This window comes from Lissotriton helveticus, chromosome 7, assembly GCF_964261635.1.
Source record: "Lissotriton helveticus chromosome 7, aLisHel1.1, whole genome shotgun sequence".
In the NCBI taxonomy this organism is placed as follows: Eukaryota; Metazoa; Chordata; class Amphibia; order Caudata; family Salamandridae; genus Lissotriton; species Lissotriton helveticus.
In genome coordinates, this window is record NC_136068.1 from 938,254,812 (window position 1) to 938,280,664 (window position 25,853).

Genomic DNA, 25,853 nt, shown 5'->3' on the forward strand with positions numbered 1-25,853 from the left:
CAGCATATTGTCTTTTGCCCCGCGCTGGGCAATCCAATCAGGGTGTCACCCCAATCTTTATTTAAAATGAAAAAAATATTGTGTTTGATGTAAGATAGAAAACAAGTATTTAATTGCGTGACAGCCATGCATTAAGATAGCTCAGTGGGATGAATCTGGCTTAGCCATCTATAATGGAAATATGTACTTGCAATAATTCCTCTAGGTTTGAACATTTGCCTTCATTTTCAACTTGTACATCATTCCCTTTCATTTAATTCTGAGATCTGTCTAGCTCACCCTCCACGTCTGTTCCGATGGCATTGTGGTGTACCTGCAGGCAAGTGGTACTACTACACTTTCACTGACACTGACCAGAAGCCTTTAGCCGTAACAAATTTATCAATATGATTGAGGAGTGGATGCAGAAGAAGAACCTCATGCCAAATAAAACAAAGATAGGTCTTGCTTCTCGCCTCCTTCCACCTGTCCCAATATCTGACCCACAACCTGCACACAACCACCATGCTTCTTCAACTACAAACCTTGTCTCTTCCTTTGTCTTTCTGCTTTGTATTTGTTCCCCTCTCTTCCTTGTGTAAATGTCTGATGCAGATAAAGTACTGGCCCCCAAAAATGAGTAAATAAATACCACACCACACCTACAAATGCTATAGGTGTCACGTTTGCGAAAGTTAAAACTATTGGCATTGTAATGACAAAGCTATTAATATCGCTAGTTTCAAAACCAAACATAAATAAAATATTTGTCATTTACAATACCAATAGCTCAAACTTTCCTAATGCGAGACCTATTGCATTGCAAATGCTTGTTATTTTCTGTTTTCTTTTCAAGAAGAGGGAGAAAATCCATTGACTACGAAGCAAGTTAATTTGTATGACAAGAAAGCCAACCAATGGAGCAATGGGCTCGCCCACTTCTGACTTTTTGTGGACTAAAAAAGAAAGAAAAAGGACTCTTGCTGCCAGAGGGAAAGTTGCACCTGCAGGAACCTCACTTACCACTCCACACCCCAAGAACACCAACAACGCTCAATTTATCAGTCCATTCCACCAAGCCACCAGAAGCACAACCGATGTAGCCGCAGAAGGCAGTCCTGCTTGCCACCTTCTAACACTGCACAATATCTCAGCACCACTCTATCACTCCCACCACTATGCTGCCATTCCCAGGACACCAGAGCACCACCACTCCTACCTCTAACACATAATATACACTCCTGCTACCACCAAGGCACCACTATCCTCTAAGAACCCTCTGCCAACTACAGCAGGTTTGCTCTGTGAGAAGTTGGATTGGTATATAATGTTCACTATTCTAGTGAGCACCTTGCACCAGTCCAAACAACCCTTATGGTGATGGTTGTAAAGTCAACCATATAGACCAGCTATCCTAATGGTAGCATGGACAAAAGCAGTCTTAGGCTAAACTCAAGAGGGCATGTGAAGCCAGCTGTTTTACCATATGCAATCCCTTTAATACCAAGTGAAAGGACACCACACAGGTTGTATATCAAAATATATATGTATTTATTTCTAACACAATCCTCTAAACTCTTTATGAGGTCAGAGGCACCAGCACATAACAAGATACGTAATTAAAATACAATAAGTTGCACAAAATACAGTAATGCCCTAGGGGCACTTCGAACCATATACTAAAATAGTGGTATAAGAGCCACGTCACGAACAAAGGAAAGGCCTAGGGCCTGGAGAATCGCTGGGGCTATGCTGTATTACCAAAGGTTAGGGAGCAGGAGGCCCACGGGATGCGTGTGCAGTGTCTTTACACGCACGCAAGTTACCATAGAGTTAGAATGGGAATGAAAGAATTGGAAACTCGTTCTTTTAGGACACTTCCGGATGGACTAGGAGAAAGCTACTTGAAACTAGGACACTAGGATAGTCAATACCCGCAGGAGTACTGAAATACTCGCGTTACCTCACCCATAGGAAGCGGGTGCATAGGTGTCAAAGTGTGTCGGGTTTCGTCGCTGATTCCTATGGAGCCTTGGAGAAAGAGAGAAGTGTCCGGGTGGTTCCAAGGGCGGATCGAGGATGAAGAGTACCTGAAAGCAGAGGGGACAGAGCCTGGGTCACTATCCAGTGACCAGGATGGAACCAGGAAGGAACCAGGCGATGTCGCGAAGCAATCAGGTGATGTCGTGAAGCTTGTCTCTGCAGCCACGTGGACCAGGAGGTGTCGACGACGACCAGGAGCTGGATACGGACTGTCCCACGAAGGCTCTCACGGTCGGCGGCTTCCGGATTGGAGTCAACAAGCCTTGGCAAAGGCAACCCACGCAGGAATCGAAGATGGCTTCTTACTCAGACCAGCAAGGTCTGATGGGCTGCTCCTTTTCAGGGGAGCAAGGGCCAGTCTGGAGCAACCAGACCAGTGTTGTAAATCGAAGGTTTCGTCATCACAGAGGCCATTAGCCAACGGGCAAGTGACCGGACAGACGCGTCGAGCAGGATAATGCAGAAGGGCTCCACACAGAACTCGTGGAGTGCTGATCTTCGGTGCAGTTGGTGCTCGGGGCTGGGGCTTCTCAATCCCCAATGCACAACTTCGAGGGTGCCTCAGAAGTTGCACGGAAAGCAATTCGCTGGCTTTCCAAGATGGCCGGTCCCACGTCTCTCGTCGCCTCCACGGGTCTCAGCTCTGCTGTGACTGTGGATCGGGCTGTTGGATGTCTGGAAGTCCGGGTCTTGTCAGGCTCTGTGCTCGGGCTCCGGCAGGAGCGTCGACAAAGCAAACCGTTGATCGCTTGATGGTGCCTGCTTGTGCAGGGTGGTCACTCCTTGACCACAAGGGAGATTCTTCAGTCGTCTTCTTGCAAAGCAGATCGTCGAAGGTCCAGAGTTTCATTTCAGAGTTTCAGTCAGGATAAATCTAAAGTCTTGGGACTCAGCTCCTACCTATATACCAAATTTAGGGGCTGGATTACCTGCTAGGTCCCTCCTATGGGTGGGACCGGGGAAGAGGGTGGTTACACCCCTTTCCCTTTGTCCAGTTTCATGCCAGAGCTGGGGCTGGAGTGCCCCAGCACCGGTTTGAACTGGACTATGCATGGGTCACCTTGTGTGCCCCAGGCAGTGTCTCATTTCATTCAACCCTCCCTGTCCCAATACACTATGGCCTGTCTGGGGTGGTGCTGGCACCTCCCAGGACAGGAAACCTATTGTCCAAGGCTGCCTCGCTGGAAGGGCTCCCAGCAGCAGGAGGTCAGACTTGTGTCTGTGGCAGCAGCATCCATTTTGTGATGTTGGGGCTCTGGTTAACTTTAACCGGGATTAGTAGAAACAACATGTCTTCTCCCTCTAGAAGGGTGGAATGCTACCCCCGTCGCCAGAACTGGCGAGGGGGTAGCATTCCAAAGCGTATGACACCTTACACAACATATTTTGATAAAGCCAAATCAAAGTTAGCAATAACCGCAAGGATTATAATGCACTTAAGAGTATATGGTATGGCAATATCATAGACCAGCTATAAGGACATGGTTCCAAAAGCTGCACACAGGCACAGCTCATGCTAGAGCACCATCTCACATAAAACCAAACACTCTGCCTTCAGGATTGTTAAGGCCTGCCATAGGAGTGACTTATAGGTGCATATGTGTCTATATATAATGGTAGGTGTAAGAATACTATACCTAGTCAAGGGGTGATTACACGACCTTGCCCCAGCTAAGTGATCAGCCAGTTGTGTCAGTTTGGATGGCCAGCCAGGGGTGGCATAAGATATGCTGCAGCCCATGGTAGGCCTTGGGTGCACCTATGCCTTGGGTGCACCTATGCCCTGGGTACCTATGGTACACTGTACAGGGACTCACAAGAGTGACCCAATTTCCAATTAGGCATGTACCTAAGGTACATGGAGTCCATTTTATAGCGAGAGCAGATAGCCTGGGGCCCTGATTAGCAGGATCCCAGGCCAACTAAGTCGAAAACCAGCTAATCACAAGGTAACAAATCTAGGGTAACCATAGTCAGGTATCCACATTCCTAAATGCTCCTTTCCAATCACCACAACACCCAGCACCACACATCAATCCTTCAGCATCAAACTATCACCTTTAACACCACATAACCTTGCAACACAATGCCACCAACCAAGAAAACACTATCAACCCCTTCTAAAGTGCTACGTCCCAGCACTAAATAATGAGCTTATACCATGGTATTACTTCTCCCAAAATTGCACTACCATCTTTCAGCTAAGCACTAGCGCCTGCACCCTCCACTCTTCTACACAATTCACCCATATCCACGCATACTCTCCTTTAATTTTAAACCATGCACATATATTTATTTGTGTCCTAATAAAACAAAATCATTGTACAAAAGACAAAACTATCTGCTTTTAAAGTGGCTGTCTTTAATTCATACCTCTCATGGACTCTCCATATTTCTAAAAGTTCCTCTTGTAGTAGCTAGCTATTGTTTATCAAAATGATATTAAATTCCTACAGGATTAACAACTTTTTTTTAATTACATAGCCTAATTTTCCTTTCATAAAGCTGTTTTGACAATGTCATGAAAGCACTATCTGTATTTTCAACATGATTGGGTTGGTTATGATGACTTTACTAAATGTTCTAGCCCCGGCAGGCAACCATGTAAAAGTATTAAGATGACCACAAGTGTGGAGACAAAGGTTTCAGTAACCAGTGTCTTACTACATCCTGTATGTATTAGAAATGTCATGGTATTTAAAACCCCATCCTCCTGAGGTCCTTCTTCGGGGCCTAATGAATTATTTGCATAGGCAGTTGTGGTATCTTCCATGTTGGGGGGAACCATGGTCATGTCCCTCACCCCCGCCCCTGGAGCCGCCTTGGGCGATCCCGCTGTGACAGGTCTTGGAATGTCACGGTGCGAACGTTCTGAAGAGAGCGCCCGGGTGACAGGCGGGGAGCGAAACTAACAGCTGTGGCTGAGGTTGTGTATTTATCCTCAAATAAACTCTTGCTGTAAACCTCATCTGGCATCGTTGTGTTCCTGTGTGACCACCCATGCTTCACTAGCGACGCGGACGGGATGCCAAGGAGCGGAGAAAAGTACACTCGACCTTAACACACAAAGAGAATTTATCACATTCACAAGCGGCACTGTGAGTTAAAAGCGCAAGAATAATATCAAGGGAATTCCTACCCCTGCATGTTGTTAAGGGTAGCGGAATAACGGGAGCCCCAGCCTGAGAAGCGTAGGGAGGAACGGAAAAACTGTCAAAGAATAAATTCCCCACCTTCGTGCACTTTTCTGCGGTCACCCAGGGTGCCAACACTCGCCGCTACTCCCGGGGAAGGTTGCGTGTGCCCCAACCGGTGTGCTGCTTTACTGAGCTGGTGGTGGGAAGTGAGACCATGGACTGTGGAGAGAAAAACCTTCCAGGCTGTGCTGTTCCAGACGTGACTTCAGGGGAACCTCCCTCTGGTACTCGCGGCTGGCTGGTATGCGTGTTGTCATACCAATACACGGGGACTTCTGAGCATCTGCCTCGGGTTCCTGTTCAAAGATTGTGCGGTGGTGTCATCGGCGTGTCACACCCAGTCTGGGGGAGGACGGCGTAGCGGTGTGGGAACGACTACAGGGTTTAAGCGCTTTGTACTCGAACCTCTGCGAGAGCGCGCTGAGGCCAGGAGGCGTAACTGGTTTAGACACTACACTGGCTGGAGGTGAAAGGGAAAGGTGGTGCAAGCTCAGGTGGTGCGGTATTGGAGCAGGTTTACGGGGACTGAAGTGACTCTGACTGCAGCCTGAGCGCAAGTTCCTCTAAAGGTTGGCGAGCGGGGATCGCCTCGGATGACTTAGGCATAGCGGTCGCGAAGAGCAGACTGGGGTGTGGCATCATCTCGGAAGGTGAAAAAGGTTATCATCCTAAGTCGCAGCAAAGCTAACAGACTGAACTACCATGTGGAAAAAAATACATCTTTAGAGTATAAGCGGTGGGAGCCACGGTAACAGCTTGAGGGACACACTGCTATTTGACACACAGGCTTCTATAACACAACAGTGCCATCAAGGGGGCACCGAGGAAAATAAGTTTAATGTTGTGATTCCATGCTGTTTCTTTTTTTTTTCAGGGACTACAATGACAATACATGGTTGATTGGCTTCCATCTGTGCTGGTTTTCCTGGAAGAAAGAATTTTGTTGTCTAGGTGCATAGCACTTATGTAGGAAATCTACTACAAAGGGGGATTTACTAAGTATTCACATTTTGCTAGTGCAGGAATACCCCAACCCTTAAAAGTCATGCAGATTGTAACTCCCCCACCGTTCTTTCTACCCAACCCAGGGGAGCCAACCCTCAAATGGAGCAAGTGGAAAAAGGTATTTCAGAATTATGCAGTGGTGTGTGGTCCGAATTTGGTGCTAGAGAGAAAAGTTGCGTTGTTGATGCACTACATGGGGGCGGAAGGGCAGGAAGTATTAGAGCATCTCCCGGAGTTCAATGCCAATGATGCAAGGGGGTTGAATGAGTATGAGATTAGTTTGAAAAAGCTGGATCTACATTACCTACCCAAGACAAGCACAATTATGGAGCGGTACCATTTTGGAAAGAGAGGGCAGAAAGAAGGGGAGACTGTAGAAGAGTTTGTCTCAGAGTTGCGCAAGCTGGCTGCTACATGCAAGTTCGGAGGAGCATGTGAGGAGAGAATAAGAGACCAATTTGTGTTAACATGTAAAATTGAGCGTGTGAGAGAGGAGTTGTAGCTGAAAGACGACCCACCCCTGGGGGAGGTGCTCATTGTAGCAAAACAAGTGGAGCACATGATGCAATGCGTGAGCGAGATAAAGCTAGACAGCGAGGGTAAAGTTAAAGTGAGTGAAGTGGCTGTGGTAAGCGACAGTGTGCTTGCAGTAAAAGAGCAAAAAAAAGAACAAAAAGAGGTCAAAGGGAGTTGGAGTTTCAAAGGAAACTGTTATAGATGTGGGAAACAAGGTCACATGGCAAGTGATAAGGAGTGTCCTGCCCTAAGATCAACGTGCAGCAAGTGTGGGAAGAAAGGACATTTCAGACAATGCTGCAGGAGTAGTTATAATTATAGGAAACAGAGTAGGGATGGCACCACCTGGGTGTGAGATGAAATAGTGTTACAGGTACAAGGTGAGCCTGTGAGCAATCCTAAAGACATGATAACGGTAGAGGAGACCAGAGAAGAAGCAATGTTTGATTCATGCTCAAAGATAACAATTATATCTGCTGAAGAGTTTGAGAAGGTGTCTAAAGGTAGACGTATGCTGCAAAAAATGGATGTACGACCGGGTGGTTATGGGGGGCAACCCATATGCATGAAGGGTTACATCTGGGGTACTGTTGGATACAAGGACAGGTTGACGGTTGCCAAGGTCTATGTGTCCAAAAAGGGGGACAACATTCTAGGGTGGCAAGCTCAAAAAGAACTAGGCATATACCTAAACCCCAACAAGCGTCCCCAGATACTGGTACAGGAGGTAGGAGAAACCCTGGAGGGAATAGAGGAATAATTCAAAGAAGTTTTTGCTGAGAAATTGGGGTGTTTCAAAAACTATCATACAAAATTGACAACAACTTCTAAGGGCGCACAGCTGGTTCAGGAAAGTAAAATTCAAAAGTAATTTCGGTGCTCCAGGTAGATGGGAGCCTGTTGCCTTGGCTCCAAACAGGACCACCAGGGTAATCCGACCAAATACAAATTAGTCCACCGAGCACACAATAATAAATTTTCAGTCCACAAAATATGTATTCCTTCTTCAATGTTTCCTTTTCTTTATTCTTAACTTTTCTTCATCCAAAGTAAATTCTTGCACAACAGCCTACACGTGTTTCGTCTAAGTCCGTCTTGGACAAAAGACTTCTTCAGGGCTGTAAATAATTACAATATTTACAACTTAGATGCATGTATTACTATATACAGTAATAAGCTCTTCATGTCTTAAGAAATACCACCGAATACGTGCACGATATAGCACAGACATCTCATAGGCCCTAATGCCAAGTTTAAACTAATATCACCAAGTGCCAAGGTAGAAAATAATCAGTAAAACCAAGTTAGAATAGACCAGATGTAGTCCTAAAATAAATAAAAGTGCAAGTTTATAGTATAACATCATACCAATTACGGTCCGATTTATGTCATCAAAAGTTCAGTCCTCCAATTCAGTCTAGCGTAATAGCTGTAACAACACATAACAACATTTCCTTGTCACGAGCCACAGCCCATGTTAAAATAATACCCTAAAATTAATAGTCTTATTTAACTCATTTAACTCACCTCAAATCTTGAAGTGACTGAATCGGTAGCACGATATCTTATTAAAGTTTGTATTTCGGTTTCCCTTTCGGTTTTTCGTTCTTCTACAGTAGTAAATTATAAAGAAAGTATCAGTATCGGTCTAATTATTACATATTATATGTTATTTCAGTATTCAGTGCCCCTCCTGTATTCATTTACAGATCGAAATTGGAACGTATTTCTATCGCTAGTTTCAGAGTTATTAAATTTGTTAGCCGATGTGTACTATAAACAAGCGGTACAAAAAGATTCAAAGTAATTCGTACCTTATCTCGATTAACTGCAATTATAGTTATCATCCATATCATCATTAGGTTATCAGTAGTCTCGATCCGTGATTCTACAGAATAAATTAGATCAGACTTAGTATTTTTACATCGTTAGCGCTCTGTTAGTATCACAATCGGTTGCAATCGGTTGCCTATTCTACTCACCGTCACTTGTCGTCTTGGTAATTTCTCGCGTGCTACGCGAGCGCCATCTTGTAGTGGCTTTTTATAGTTTGAGTTCCGTGCGCCATCTTTGCCTAGTCATTACGATCTATAGTTATTGTTCGCAATTATGATATTCTTAACATTTTAATTACATTTATATTTTATTTTATTTTAATCACTGCATTTAATTTACTGCTTTGTATAGAGTAATATTACCTCAAACTTAATATGTTTGAGGCAGTGTAATGTCTCTCAGCTTAACTAGATTTGTGGCGGCCATCTTATAGTAGTTTACTTACATATATCTTCCTAGTATAATGTTACGATTATTAAGGCATTAACGGTTAATGCTCCGCATTATTTTATTTCAATGCTTTATTACTATTATATACAAAGCAGCTTACAGTTAAAGCGATATCATATTTATGAACTTGACTAATTATTTAGCGGCCATCTCGTAATGGCTAAGTTACAAGCGCCTCCTAAGCGTAAGATTGACATTACTAATGTCCTGTGAATTACCATACGACTACTAAGTCAGTCTTGTCTATTCAATTAGGGCACCTGAATACATTTTCTAATATATATATATATGTTATAAAGAATAAAATATTATATATTTATTATTTCTCATAATATTCTTGAACAGTTCATTTTTCATGGGCTATAGTTCGCGAGAAGGGAGTGTTAAAGAGTATGACTATCATAGTTGTAAATTTAAAATCATTAGAGTGGAGCGGTTAGGGGATAGGTTCAGACAGTTCGACAGGGAATGATGTCACATTAGTAATCGATTCTTTACAATTCATTCTTGACCCAAATAATATTCAAATTCATTATCAATATTTAGGCCTAGTTCAACAGCTTTAAGTTTCATCAACCACATGACTTCTCTGCGTCGCAGTTGGATCGTTCTGTTGCCCCCTCTAGGATCTGATTTAACATGATCAATACCATGATAGCTAAATACATGATTCATTTTATCTTCATGGTTTCTAACCATATGCGAAGCAACTGGGTAACGTGTATCTCCTGTTTTTAGTGCTCTAAAGTGCTCCACCATTCTTTCTTTCAGTCTTCTTATCGTGCTACCCACATAGATCTTTTTGCAGGTGCACATATAATATGTAATAATTAGACCGATACTGATACTTTCTTTATAATTTACTACTGTAGAAGAACGAAAAACCGAAAGGGAAACCGAAATACAAACTTTAATAAGATATCGTGCTACCGATTCAGTCACTTCAAGATTTGAGGTGAGTTAAATGAGTTAAATAAGACTATTAATTTTAGGGTATTATTTTAACATGGGCTGTGGCTTGTGACAAGGAAATGTTGTTATATGTTGTTACAGCTATTACGCTAGACTGAATTGGAGGACTGAACTTTTGATGACATAAATCGGACCGTAATTGGTATGATATTATACTATAAACTTGCACTTTTATTTATTTTAGGACTACATCTGGGCTATTCTAACTTGGTTTTACTGATTATTTTCTACCTTGGCACTTGGTGATATTAGTTTAAACTTGGCATTAGGGCCTATGAGATGTCTGTGCTATATCGTGCACGTATTCGGTGGTATTTCTTAAGACATGAAGAGCTTATTACTGTATATAGTAATACATGCATCTAAGTTGTAAATATTGTAATTATTTACAGCCCTGAAGAAGTCTTTTGTCCAAGACGGACTTAGACGAAACACGTGTAGGCTGTTGTGCAAGAATTTACTTTGGATGAAGAAAAGTTAAGAATAAAGAAAAGGAAACATTGAAGAAGGAATACATATTTTGTGGACTGAAAATTTATTATTGTGTGCTCGGTGGACTAATTTGTTTAAAAAACTACTCTCACAAGATCAAACTCAGGGAGGGTGCGGAGCCTGTTGTAGCCAAAGTCAGGAATCTCCCCATTGCAATTCAAGACACTGTGAAGGAGGAATTAGACAAATTGTGTAGGTTGGGGGTCATCGAACCAGTGGAGGCAACAGAATAGCTTGCACTGATCGTTGCTGCTAAGAAAAGGGATGGATCTGTACGACTGTGCATTGACCTCACGGCTTTAAACAAAGAAGTCATAGTCGATAAGTTCCCGCTTCCCAATTTTACACAGATGATGAGCATGTTGGAAGGAGAAAAAGTGTTCTCAACGCTGGACTTAACCTCAGCTTACTACCAAGTCAGGCTCCATCCTGACTCGCAAGATCTTACAGCATTCGTCACGCCTATGGGAGCATACAGATTCAAGCGGATGCCGTTCGGGCTAGTCTCTGCCGCGGCGGTATTTCAGAGGATCATGAGCAGCTTACTTAAGGACATTCCGGGGGTCATGTGCTACCAGGATGATGTGCTAGTCTTCGGTGGAGATAACAGACAACACGGAACCAGGTTGAGGCAGGTGTTGGGAAGATTCAGAGAGCATGGACTCACAGTGAAGAAAGAGAAGTGCAGAATTTGCTGTGAGGAGATAGACTTCCTGGGTCACATAGTGACAGCAGATGGTATTCGCCCCAAAGCTGAACTAAAGAACACCGTTATCAATCTCGCTCCACCAAAAAGCAAAGAGGAGATTAAGTCATTCATGGGGATGCTGGAGTTCTATAGTAAGTGTATGCAGAATTTTGCAAGGGGGACTTATGCCATACGTAACTTACTTAAGAAAGGTGTGACTTTCGAGTGGAGTGAGGAGTGTCAGAAAGAGTTTGACGATGTCAAAAAAGTACTAGCCGAAGCCCCAAGCCTCAAATCGTTCATCCCAAGTAAGAAGACAGTGTTGACCACAGATGCGAGTTCAAAGGGACTGGGAGCGGTCCTCACGCAGGTGGGAGAAAGAGGAGAGGAAACAATAGCATTTGCTTCGCGTTCCCTTCGCAAGGCTGAGGTCAACTACTCGGTAATCGAGAAAGAGGCGCTATCCATGCATTGGGCAATAAAGAAATTCAGGGACTTTGTGTGGGGAATGAATTTCAGCCTGAGGACAGACCACAAGCCATTGGTTGAGGTATTCAACAGGAAGGGGTTAGACTCTATTTCGAGCAGGATCAGGCGATGGGTTGTGAACCTCCAGGAGTACACATTCGATGTCGAGTATGTACCGGGAGCAAGGAATCTAGCAGCTGACTGCCTCTCACGCCTCGTGAGTGAGGTGAAGGAAGAAGTGGACGCGGGTGAGGAAGATGATGAGGATGACAAAGAGATGCAGGCGGAGAAGGTGTGCATCGTCACCCAAGGGGCCATTGAAGAGGAAAGATGGAAGGAAGCTCTGAGAGCGGATGCACTTCTGAAAGAAGTGAGTGAGAAGACCCATGAATCTTGGAAAGACAAAGACAAACAGGACAAGGCACTAAGACCGTTTTGGATGGTTAGAAACGAACTTTCATTCACTGATGATTGTCTGTTCAGGGGCACTAGACTGGTCCCACCTGAGACGTTAAGAGATTGCTTAGTCAACCTGACTCACGAAGGGCACTTAGGAATCACCAAAACCAAACAAAGGCTACGGGCGGACTACTGGTGGCCCAACATGGACATTGAAATCGAGAGGAAAATAAGAGACTGTGTACCGTGCTCAGCCAGCGACAAGATTCTAAAGCTGCACACGCCCCCAATGCAGTGTAGGCCACTCCCGGTGGGTCCCTGGGTGGATGTGGCACTGGACATAGTAGGTCCATTGACGGGTGAGCATCGCACTCCTTACATCCTGGTACTCATGGATCTGCATTCAAGGTGGCCGGAGGTGAAAATGGTGACCGAGATCACTACCAAGGTGGTCATTGAGTTCCTACAAGAGGTATTCCTTAGGGAAGGTCTGCCTAGCAGCTTATTGACTGACAATGGGGTGCTACTCTGTTCTAAAGAGATGAGGAATTTCCTGGAGAGGAATGGGACCAAACACAAACGCTGTGCTCTGTACCACCCAGAGACTAATGGAATGGTCGAACGTTTTAACAAGACCATCAAAGAGGGAATTCAACTGGCGAGAGCCAGTGGGTTGAGCTGGAAGGAGGAGATAGGGAAACGACAGGAGGCCTATAGGCTGACCCCCCATCAAACCACAGGTGTCACACCGTTTGAACTACTTAGGGCCAGGAAACCCAACTCGAGGCTAGTACCAGAGTGGGTGGAGTGGCAGAAAGGGTGGACGGGTCACTCTGGAGAGGCACAGTGGCGAAGCAGAGAAAACAAAGCGGTGAGAGACAGAAAAGACAGGTTCGATAGGTTGCATACCGTCAAAGATGTGGGATTCAAAGTAGGAGACGTGGTCAAGATCAAAGCACCCACGGGCAGAACAAATTGGTCAGAGTTCACAGGGCCTACCAAGATTATAAAGATGTTCAAGAATGCCATTAAAACCCAAGAGGGGAATATTTGGAATGTGGGGAGGGTGGTAAGGTATCATGTCCCCACGGTAGACAACGCCAACAGTCCTAGGGGTGAGGATAGACTCCAGACAAGGGAGGGCCCTCCCAAGCCGGGATGTTCAAGTGAAGTTAACTATTTCTGCAGGGTTAGCCACAGGGTGGTGGGCCGCCCGAAATACTTGGAGCAGTATGTTACAAAATGAAGATCCTTGGGGGTTCACTTTTTCTCTCTGTACATTGTATTCTTGTTTGTGAAAAGGAGGGGGATGTGTGGTATCTTCCATGTTGGGGGGAACCATGGGGTCATGTCCCTCGCCCCCGCCCCTGGAGCCGCCTTGGGTGATCCCGCTGTGACAGGAATGTCACAGAAATGTCACGGTGCGAACGTTCTGAAACGTTCTGAAGCGAGCGCCCGGGTGACAGGCGAGGAGCGAAACTAACAGCTGTGGGTGAGGCTGTGTACTTGTGTATTTATCCTCAAATAAACTCTTGCTGTAAACCTCATCTGGCATCGTTGTGTTCCTGTACGACCACCCACGCTTCAGCAGTCTTCTGTTGGAACAACCCCTACTTGCGTGTTGTGAACCTACATCTGCACCGCTGATAGTGATGACATATTTGTGTAGGTTTTGTCCTGTAAAATAATGATCCTGACCGTAGCTTTGGTTGTCAGCTTCACTATGTTGGAAGGTTTACCTCACATGCAAGTGGATTGTCACCCAGACTGTACTGGTGAAGGAAGCCTGACAAACTGTGGGGAAGGCCTTGACCAGAAAAAGCAGAGGCACAGAAATAGGGGGAAACGAAGCGGCATAGGCCACATATGAAAAGGGGAAGGACCGGGAATGTTAGGACTTCAGACTGCCTACCAGAGCAGTATGTATCATAGGGGGCACCTCTCCCTGGATGTAAAATTAGAACTCATGCTCAATGCAATTCAGTGGGTGAGTATATTATGTCATACCTAATCTCCTAATGTTCTCTAAACTAAAATGCCATTCAAAATGGTTTGTTTTAAGTTGGTCATGCTCGTTGGAAGAGGTCTCCGCAGGAAACAATGCTCATCCTGCTGCAGTGAATATAGGAAATTCTCTTGGTCAAGGGAGAATTGCCCCTGTTGTTTTCTTTGGATCCCAGTATTTAGAACATATCGATTTCTATTTTTGGATAGTAAGACTTTGTTTGACTAGTTGGTTTCTCAAAAATGCGAACATGTGCTTGCGAAGGAGAATGAAAATCATTTATTTATGTATTTAGCAGATATTTCGTAAAGTGCCATCTGCCACTAGGTTGGTTTACATCACTGTCAACGAATACAAAAAAGTAGAGCTTAATGAGAGGAAAGGTTACCATTGGGTAGTGTGAGTAACCAGTATCCTTCACTCCCAAATCCGGTTATATGCCGAATTCGGTTGAAAGCAAGACTAAATCATGGCAGGCAAGCAACTCACACTGGTAGGACTTTTTGTCACTGGGAAGTAGAGAGCAATGTCTGTCTCCACATCTCTACCTGACTGAGACTTTCTCATTGGCTCTTCTTCTAAATTCTCTGGCATTCCAATAACAAAGCAAATTCCTGAAAACTTTGTAGGAATTAATATTGAATGATACTGTAATGGATGCTAGAATGTTAACCGCTGCTGTCCACCGATGGAGCAGAACCGTCCAAAATGTGTTTGACGTTCGCCAGTGTATGTGGGTCCAATCAACGTCTCTACAGCAAAAATCAATTTCAAATCTAAGGTTGCAGCAGCTGTAATAACTGGTCACGCAACTTGGTTTCTCACAATGTGCACATTAGAAACTGAATTATCTAGAGGAATGGCTTTCACAATATCACATTGGAGAAGTTAGGTCCCAGAGACATACAGAGAAAAGAGAGGGATAAAGAAAGAGAGGCAGACAGACAGCGACAGGGTGAGAAGGCCCACCGTTTAACAAAGGCAGGGGGATTAAAACCTGAAAGTCAGATTGGTGGGAAACACAGTGGCTATTTTCTGATATCTCTTTTCACACGTCCCACCTCTGAAAACAGCTTTCAAGACTAGCCCCTCCAAAGCATTAACTTGTGAGCAAACATGCAGCTGCAAATGTCCATTAAGAGTAAGCAGGAGTGACACCCTCTACTCACTGAGGACTGACGATGTTGATGTTTGCATCAGGGTTTCCTTTCTCAATATACTGCTCTGAGATATGATCTCAGTCAATGGATGTTACTATTTTGGAGAGTCAGACAAGTAGAATAAACCCATTAGGCCTCCTTCTGTAGCCGCACAAAGGCCACCAAAGTGTACACTACCTGATCTTAATCACCCTCACACTGTAAAATCTTGCCTAGGGCCATATATTAGTTCTAAATAAATGCTCTGCTTTGCATGGTGGTAGAACTGCCACTGTAGAATTATTGATTGCCCACTCAACACACAAGAAGGACTACCCCTATGAGTGCCACTTCCGCTAGACTCAGAAATATCCCTTCTCACTCAGCACTGCAGTGCATGGTGGGCTCGGGCTAAAAAAGCATGTGCATGCTCGTGTTGATGCCACTGGAGGCCGCCTTGTTGCATAAGCATGTGTATGCATGATGACGTATGTGCATGCATTGTCTCTCCGCATGTGAGCACCATGTTTATTTCTTTTTTTCACTTATGTGATCCAAAATAGCAGACGCCATAAAGAATAGTAAATTATAAAGTTATATTTTGCACAAAACGCTTTTTTGAAAATGTAGCAACTCGGCTGCAAATGTCGCCTGCTGGCGCCTCCAATAAAATTAAATATAAAATATTAGATTTTTATTGAAAGCAAGGAGTGAGGGAGCAATGGAAGAGCAGTTTGGGGGGGGGGGGGTGAGTGGAAAGCAACCAGGAGTAGGCGAGGGGGGCAATAAATAAAAAACAAATAAAAAATGCCACTGTGAAGAGAGAAACATAGAGCATGTACGATAAGTGCAGATGTTGAACTGGAAAAGCAGCTCACAAGGTAGACAGTAAGTAGGGGGGAGGAGCAACAAAGTGCACATAAGCCGAATTTAAAGGAGAAAACTGCACAAGAGTAGAAAAAGCAAGAAAACATAAGCACTCTTATGGAGTGCTCAAAGAAAAAGACATAAGTAGTTCCCCAAATCTGAGAAGTGGAAGGATACAAGTCATCCAATCAAAAGGATGGTAAAGAAGCTATGCTGCAGGGGTGGGGGCAAAAACAGGGAAAGGAAGGAAAGTTACTGAATATGAACCAAACAAATGAAATCGACCAAGAATTCAACAAATGTTAAACAATGGGTGGCTTCTAAGACCCCTACATTTTTAGGGCTCAGGGCGGAGCTCCGAGATCCTAATGTAAAAGAAAAAAAAAAAAAAAAAAGTTTCTTTAGGGCTCGGGAAAGACACATTCCTTAGTGCGCGAGTTTTTTTTTATTATCTGAATGGTGATTGGTCCTCGCGGTGATGTATTTTTAGTAGTCGTGATGCGATTGGGCAGATGTAATTGTCAGGCGCCATGTTGGGCATTTTCTCAGCGGTTACGTGCTCGGCAGTGCATTAATTTTAATTAGGACCTGTCAGGGTGGCCGTGTAATGCATTCCAGATGGTGTGCGCGCGTTCACCACAGAGCAGTGCGTTTGTCGGGCGCGCGTCCTCCTCACGTGCACACAGGCATAGCGAATCAGTGGCATTTTACTCCCTCCCCATACACACCCTTCCCCCACCCGCCACCCCACCCCAGCCGTGAGTCAGAGTTGAAGCCGGGACTGGTGCACACAGCTGGAGAGGGCCGTTTTTATTTGACTTTTTCTCTTTACGAACGATCTTCCCTTGCGGCGGTGACCTCATGTGGATGAGGTATCGCGCGTGAGAGTTGCGGGTATGTTTCTAGGGGTGGGCGCCAGTTTAAAAAGGTGTTTTCTGTTTTTTGTGCAAGGGGGTGTGTTCCCAGCTGGGCCTTGCCGTGACTCTGCAGCCTCCTGGGAGTCCGGCTGGCTGCCGGGGATTGTAGTTCGACCGGGCGGATTCTGGGAAGTGTAGGCCAGCTGCGGCCATGCTTTCCACAGCTCACAAAGCGGCGTGCTGCAGACTGCTGCCGGGAAGAGGGCGAAGCATACCTCTTGTGATTCCCGTATACTCCGTCCCTTCATGCGGATTGCAATGAATCGAGCCTCTCACCTAGGGTCTCTCCGCCCCTCACGTCCATGATCGGAGTTTAATGTGTAGCACCCTGTCAGTTCACCGGCTACACATGTGGTCTCACCGAGTTCCTCCTGTTTCAAGCACATGGCAGTGGGTTGTGCACGCTTCTTGCGAGCAGATCACACAGGACATGGCTCCATACTTTAGATAATTAGAGATCATGTATCCACATCTCATATGGGGCACAACGCTGAGGGGAAATAATATTTCAGTGGAATATTTCCCAAGGGGTTGATGAAGCCCCGACCCATTTGGAAGACATTATTTTATGCTCAAGTGTTGCATTTTTATTTATTTGTATCTCACCCCCAGTAGTCAGCGATGTAGCATAGATACGTGAAGTACCATTCAAAAGTTTGCAATTTCCCCACCGAGACTAATCTCTCAGTTCATTACAAGCCACACCGAATCATACTCTTGTGACTTCTCAAATATAGCCTTTAGTTGAACATTTTGATTGCTTGCTCACTGAATTACTTTAGTCGGTGACTTATTAAGATTAGTATTTTAAAGTATAAGTGTTTTTATGGACATGTATAGTTTGGCATTTCTGAGGAGTTAGTTTCTGGGATTAATGTTTTTGTTCGTCGAAAACCCACTACTATCTTCCGTTGACTTAGGACGAGAGGAGCCTCGTTAAGCTGTGAGTTACATCCCCCCCTGTTTTTTAATATAAAATGCATGTGCAAGGAGTTATTCAAGTGCATGCTGTTCGTGTACATTCCCATGGTGTAGACTCTAGAGGAACGTACTGCCCTGTGTGCCGTTGTGGAAGTATAGTACAACAATATGGCCTAGGTGGGAAGTGTCGGTGTTATGTATTGTATGACAGATATTGGCAAACTGTACTGCAGCCAAAGTGTAGCCGTGCCTATGTATAGGTGTAGGAGGAATGTGTTTTTAAAAGCAGCTGTGCTTGAGGGGACGTACCTAACCGTTTTTAGGGCTCGGCCCCGACCCATTTGGAAGACATTATTTTATGCCCAAGTGTTGCATTTTTATTTATTTGTATCTCACCCCCAGTAGTCAGCGATGTAGCATAGATACGTGAAGTACCATTAAAAAGTTTGCAATTTCCCCACCGAGACTAATCTCTCAGTTCATTACAAGCCACACCGAATCATACTCTTGTGACTTCTCAAATATAGGCTTTAGTTGAACATTTTAATTGCTTGCTCACTGAATTACTTTAGTCGGTGACTTATTAAGATTAGTATTTTAAAGTATAAGTGTTTTTATGGACATGTATAATTTGGCATTTCTGAGGAGTTCGTTTCTGGGATTAATGTTTTTGTTCGTCGAAAACCCACTACTATCTTCCGTTGACTTAGGACGAGAGTAGCCTCGTTAAGCTGTGAGTTACATCCCCCCTGTTTTTTAATATAAAATGCATGTGCAAGGAGTTATTCAAGTGCATGCTGTTCGTGTACATTCCCATGGTGTAGACTGTAGAGGAACGTACTGCCCTGTGTGCCGTTGTGGAAGTATAGTGCAACAATATGGCCTAGGTGGGAAGTGTTGGTGTTATGTATTGTATGACAGATATTGGCATACACCCCACACACACACCACACACACATAACGCACACACAAACCACACACCTCAGTCTCTCAACACCACACACTCGTCACCACTCAACACAACACACTCACCACCACACTCACTCCCCAGGGTCACCCCCACAGACTCACCCCCACAGACTCACCACCACACACTCACCAGTACACAGAAAAGAAAACACACAACAACACACCCCCAGCCCTCAATGAATGCTTTCACCATGCACAAACACCAACAACCATCAGCCATCTGTGCACGCTTTTACCAAACACACACCCACCAGCCGTCAGTGCACCCTTCCACCAGGCACACACACCTCCAGCCGGCAGTGCACTTTTCCACCAAGCAATCGCAGTATGGTACACTTTACTTTTAAACATATTCATATAAAGCACAGCATGCCACCATTGGTAAAATTACAATTCAACCAACATAACTCCACTACACACCACATGCACAGACTCCATTCACATGGGGAAAAGACATTGGCATTTACAATGGCATTAGCTCAAACTCAAATAAATCCGAGCCCGATTGCATTTCTAATGCTTGTTAGTATGGTCCACAGGAGGGTTTTCGCAATCACACAGGTAAAAGCTGTCTGTAGGCAAGATGTAAAAACAAGCCCACTGCTTTCATTTCAGTTCCCTACTCAGGTTGTGAAACAAAGGCTTCACTGGAACCCCTATACTCTGGGGCACCCTGGAACATGCCTAAAGTGTCGGGAGTGAAATCCAGTCCTACAAACAGCGCTCTGCGGGCATTGGACAGTTTTGTTATCGATATTTCCCATAGAAGCAAGCCCCATCAGAAGGGGGGGTGGGTAGTGTCATCTTTGTCATCAACTGGGCACTGGCCCACTGTATACAAGCCTCTTACCCCCGGATAACATCAAGAATTAATGACAAAAAATTACTTTTTCCATCAGGTTGGCTCTACTCCATTCGGCCCTCCCTTTTCCTCTTCACTACCCAAGTTTCTTTCTCGCCTTTTTCTAAGTGTTATATTAGTCTTATGAAATGCTAACTCAGTCTCTAGGCTTCCTTATGGGGTCCCCAACCACAGATGCCTTATGCTTACAAGATAGTAAATAACAAGCATGTCTCTCTCTTGTCGCATGGTTTAGCCCCTCTTCCAGAAGAGGAAAAAATCCAGGTCTCAAGAAAGGGTCACAAGATAGCTCTTGCTAGAGCACTGGAAGTCCTTCTCTGACTCTACACATTTCCATGATACACAGATAGGGCGCGTGAATTCTTCGGACATACACAGCAGATTACAAATGATCAGTGCTCTATATTCGGTTCAAAGAAGATAGCGGACTTGGGAGAAGCAACTTCTTAAAACTACTCATCTCTAAGGTGGAACACTTTCCATTACAAGTACCATGTGAAGGTAACCTTTACTAAGCCTCTCTCTGGGACAAAATGATATGCACTGAAAAACTCATTGGGGCAAGGGGCACATAGAGAAATACATCAAGCATTTCTAGACAGACCCGGGGTATGGCCACGTGCTTTGGGCGCTAGGTCTGTGGCACTGCATAATGTACAGGCTGATATAGCCAGGGAAAACAATAACTTGAAGAATCACAGACTTGTGGAGTGGCAGAAACTGCTACAAGAGAGGTCATAATGGCCAATAATGTGACATTGGGTTTGTAAAAACCAGCATAAGGTTTCTCACAGTCTTTGACACATATTAAGACATAAGGCTTGACAAATGATTAGAGAATTACGCTTGGATAGCGCACCTAGCAGTGCAAAACTTTCATAACACAATTTCATCGCATCCGATGAGGAAAAGGATGACTGAGTAATAAAGAGTAAGTGGAAAAACCGAACACAAAAAGCATGCAGCTTCAAATGAACTAAGTGCATAACATACCAGAGACCATATACAAACTGGAACAGAGAATTCAAATATGGGAACAAATTTGCTTTATGCCTCATTTTGAGTTTGGTGGAATCCCTCTAATATCCAGAGAAAGAGAAAAACAGAAGTAGAATCCACTGGCAGAATTTTCTCCACAACAGAGGTAGTATTGAGGAGGAAATTCCGCAAGTGGGTTCCACTTCGTATTTAAACTGTGTTTCTGAAAGTGGAGGAGTTTCAGTCCTCTCCCAAATGTAAATAGGGCTCTAAATGTTTACTTTGCAAGTCACTGGTAAAATATGTTTAGTCCACAGGCCCATTTCATAAAGTTAAGTCTGTTTTTGTGTAAAAATCAACTTTGCTACATGATGCACGAAGGTGGTGCATGGCAAACTTCCCCCCACTTGCTGATCACCAAAGTGCCAGGTGCTGCCAGTCCAAGGGTCGACCATTTAGAGGGACATTAGGTTCAAACATTAAATTACCAGTTGCGGGATCTCTCAACAGCATGGAAGAGCTAAATGGGAAGACAGCATTTCTCTACTAGGAATGTTTCTTTTTGCTGATCCGATGCCTGCATCATGCACTGTGGACCTATCAGAGGCACTCTTGTAGGCCAGCCTCCCTCTGGATTCCATGATTTTTGCAATTGAGCCACTGTAGGAAACAACTCAAACTGGGATTTTAGCAACCCCGAAAGCAGCTTTACCATCATGTCACCAGGGATTGAAGCAGCCAGTAAGTGAAAAAAAATATGTATGCAGCGCAGAGGACGTCTTGACGCACTTCAACATCCTCTCTGGATAATCACAGGAATGCACCATTTCCTCCTTCCCACTTCCCGCCAAACACAATCCTGGTGGTCATTTTGAGTTGGTTACTGTAGGGCGGGCCCGTGCTCCTTTGTTCAAGCTTTACTACCGTGCGTGCGGCACACGTTAACCCAGGAAAACGTCACCTCCACCAGACTCCGAGCTTCCTCTTGGGAAGCAATTACAAAACCCCATGCATAAAAACGGGAATCGGTGTTTTTTCGTGCAGGTCGGAACGCTCACTCGGCGGTGACAAAAAAGAAAACACAGCTTTGATACAAACAGCCACATAGGTTTGAAAAGATCTCCCTGGAAAATGACTTTAAGAGAAAGAATCCGACTATGCATCGTTTCTACTCAAGACATAGATGCACTTCTGGGACCTTGTCAGCGGCAGGTTGTGGGACTGGGACACAGCTTCCTTCCACAAAGAATCAACGCAGCTTTGTCCATTTCCAGGCACTTGAATCATGTGTTTTCTCTCTCAGCCGAATGAGCTCTGGAAACGCTTCTCAGATATTATAATATTTCCTAATTGGCTTCAAAGCACGTGTCTATCTGAAAGGGATAGGCAGTGCTTTGTAAATACCAATGCAATACCATACCCAAGCTCCTCGCCCACTGCTGTTGTGCCGCAAGCTGTGCTTCTCTGCATCCAAGCGCCTCACACGTTTTCCATGTTCCAAAGATACACCACAGTCTGCAATGTAACCCTAAACTCCTCATATTCTGTCCATGTACCTAATTTCTTAATACTTGCTCAAAGTTCCTCAAATAGCCTGACCATGTGCAACAAACTCTTCACATTCTCTGTTCACGTGCCCCAAGCAATGCATGATATCCTTCAATGTGTTTGAAGTCCTCCCAGTCATCTATATACTATCAAGTCTGTATCCAGGCTGTCAATGTACCTTCAATCTCCTTATGTGGTCTGTCCATGTGCCTCTAGTTCCTCACACTGTATAGGTTGATGTCTATTAACTTCATTACATTACCTATCTATGTGCATGACACTCTTCAGACCATCTGCCTATGTATGCCTCCTCGCTCTGACCATGTACTGTACAATCTCAATCTGCCTGGACATAAGCCACAAGCTACATTATGTTTTATTATGTTATTGATAATTGTGTAGAGGACAGCCTCCTTTAACACAACCTTGTTGCAGTGTTGGTGGTCATTGGTATCCTTTCCACACCGTTCTGAGGTTCTGACCAGAGACTGAGTTGTACTGTGGTGGTGTATTTAGGGTATTGCGTTGTGGTCTGTCAGGCTGTGGGGCCCTCACTGTCTTAGGGGCCCTCACTGTCTTATTGACAAGTATTGTAAGGTGTGAGTATATAATTTTGATGGTGGAAGGGATGACTAGAAGTTCATAAACTGCTTAAATACAACATTTTTTTTACCATTTATTCCAGGTCCTTAGAATATTTTCATATGTGCTTCTTCACATGGTGTGCCACCCGCTCCTCTCTTCGTCCAATCATCCACGCCTCCTAATGTGTGAAAAATGGAAAGCACTTAGCCGTAACATAACCTTCTTGCTCTTTTACAGCAACAAAGAAGAGGACAAATAGGTAGACATTACAACCCAAGCATAGATAGATAGATAAGATAGATAGTGATCATTTATTTATTGAGACTGCCCAGCCATATAATACTACATAGGTCAGATGGAGGTAGTTACACAGTTTAGCTCCTGTAATGCCCAACATCCTGCCACCACTAGTTCATAATTTAAATGGCAAGTGCCTAACCATACCTTGTATATGTTTAAACATATGGCAAACAGTATTTAACTGAATTGCTTCTAGCTTCGGTAAGATGATATTGCTTACACAGTCCAGAGATTAAGTGCAGATCCCCATTTTCTCTGCTCAGTGAAGTTGAGCAAATTTATTTTTTGGATGTAATGAGAGAGGGGGAATTAATTGCATGAACTGAACACGCTCAAAATCAAAATAGATCTGAGACTGGTGTGGAATTAATTCTATACCTCTATTTCAAGGACACCAATTGAAACAAAATAGGCGTCAAGGGATCATTCACATTGTGTCCATGGGACTACTGTGATCCAGAATGTTAATATTTTCATGGTGGGAAAATAATGTACGTGACACACACCTACCTTCTTCATGAAGTATCTGACAAGTGACAAACTTGAAACAGGTCGTTAATTACCAAGATCAGAGAGTTCTAAATTATTATTTTTTTTTAAGGGGAAAAGTAACTACTTGTTTCAAGACCATGGAACTCCCTTCAGCATCAATGCATTGGTAGAGTTAGCAACCAAAGAGAAAAGCAAAATGGAGTTGATGTAAATAGCACCCATGAGAAAGGAGAACATTTCAAATCAATTATGTCAGGTTTCTTAGAATAGATTATACTTCATCCACGGAGACAGAGTGGAAGAAAAATGGTGTACAGCTGGTAAGGAAAGACTCCGAATTGTAATGACGGCCTACCAGAAGCCTGGCCCCAAGCTGTTTAGGATGGAAGAGAGAGCAAACAGACATATTTTCTCCAAATAAAGTAATGACAAAGGGACGTTATGGCACACAGTAAAAAACGCATTACAAAGTGCCAAAATGTAACATTCTAACTGAGGCGTATTTTCTAACCAATCTGTTACTTACGCTTCTGCTGCCTACTTCTGCTATGACTGAAGCTTCTGCTGCCACTCCTGTCTGGTTGTTTTTTAGTTTTTTAATGGAAGCTCTTTTTAAGCTTCCATTTAAAGAGGAAGGAAACCCAGACCAGACACTACTTACAGTTTCTAACTCTGTTGCAGCATCACCTCACCACTGGTTAATTCTTTCAAGCCATAAGAAGTTTGAAAGGAAGTATAAATGAGCACCAATGTTTGCAGGCCCGTTTTTACGTCGCAGCCTATGAGACAGCACAGCTGTCTGGTTTGCTAAAGACATCTTGGGGACATTCAGAAAGTTTACCTAGGAATGCATTTTGCCTGTTGCTTACCATTGACTTTGTGGTTTTAAGCACCACTCCGCACTATGCCGAGTTGGCATTGCAGCACGCGCAATATAAATTGCTTTATTTATTTATTTATTTATTTACTTAACTCGGTTACGCCGTATCCGGAGTTTACTACCCCCCACCCGCTCCCACAGCACTCCCTCAGCAAGCCGCCACTGGTGGGGACAGACCTAATGGAGAAATAAAAGCACTCCACCTCTCACACCATTACTTGACTCAAATTACCAAAGCCAATCGATAGTCCTTCTTCATCTATGCTCCCCATATCTTGAACAAAATCCCCATCAATTCAGAAAAGAACTGGTGCTCATCTTTTCGGAGAACACGTCTCCAAACAACAGGAATCTGCACCCACAAATAATCTGTCTTATTGTCAACATACCTGCATTTTGTACAAGTGGTCCTTTCCTTGTCCAACACTCAGTTGCATTCCAGCTAGGTTTGAGCTACACAAAGACCCACACATACATGCACCTCTCACCCTTTATCTGACCTACAAATGTAAACAGTGTTACTGTGAGCCAATACACAGTTTTAAAAGCATACATTTCTTCAAGTTTCAAAACACAGACTTGTATAACAAGAGTTATCTCCATCCTGTACATTTACATGCAAAGGCTAGTCGTATTTTATAAGAGACATAAAGTCGGTGTGGACCCTTTCCCTATCCTTTGCCACGTGATTATCTTGTTTTTACTGCAAAAAGAGTGAATAACTGTAAGCAATGAAAACAAGAAATCAACTTTATTAGAGCCCTGTGTACTATACATGCTTAACATTCAAGACCAAGGATAGTTGCCCTAGTGGCAGCAATGCCAAAGGGTAAGTGTGGGATAGCAATCTTTTCTGGTCGCTACCACCAACTGCTGCTGGTGCATGCACATGAACGCCTCTCCAACAATGATTTACTCTTGTACAAGGGACAGTAGGGCCACACCTGCAACAGCCCTAAGCTGGTGGACAATCATGCGTCACTGCTTTGCCTTACTTAAAAGGTTTGAGCTTTCTACACTAGGGTTTTTCAAACTTGTTAGTTACAACATAATGGAGCTAACAGGGTGAAAACACTGTCGAACTTGGGTTAGTAGGAAGCATCAAAGAAAAGTGCAAGAAACTCTTGTATAGAGGAAAAATGAAAGCGGGAACTAACCTTGCTCATGTGACCTGACCTTGAAACATGTATCATCTTGTTTGCTTGGCACTGGTGTACCTATCAGCTTGGGCAATGTGCATACAGCCTAAAAATGTGCACCATCACCAAATGGCTCCATTTCAACAAGTACATAGTGCCCCATTCCTTGGTTTTTTTTCCGGGGAGATTGGTGCAATTAGATCAAC

General features: G+C 44.0%; 1 protein-coding gene across 10 annotated transcripts in view; it reads right to left on the reverse strand.

Moving 5' to 3' along the window:
* The window catches only part of ARAP3 (ArfGAP with RhoGAP domain, ankyrin repeat and PH domain 3), a 680,145-nt gene that overhangs the window by 586,993 nt on the left and 67,299 nt on the right, over positions 1–25,853 (reverse strand). For 7 of the 10 annotated variants that reach the window (XM_078653517.1, XM_078653514.1, XM_078653516.1 and 4 more), the window contains exon 2: positions 22,925–23,014. The exons of 2 other annotated variants lie outside the window; for them this stretch is intronic. The gene's annotated coding sequence lies outside the window, so the exon portion shown is untranslated. Of the gene's footprint in view, positions 1–8,267; positions 8,351–8,554; positions 8,629–22,924; positions 23,015–25,853 lie in introns of all 10 variants that reach the window. One more of the 10 variants, XM_078653509.1, reaches the window with a different exon arrangement.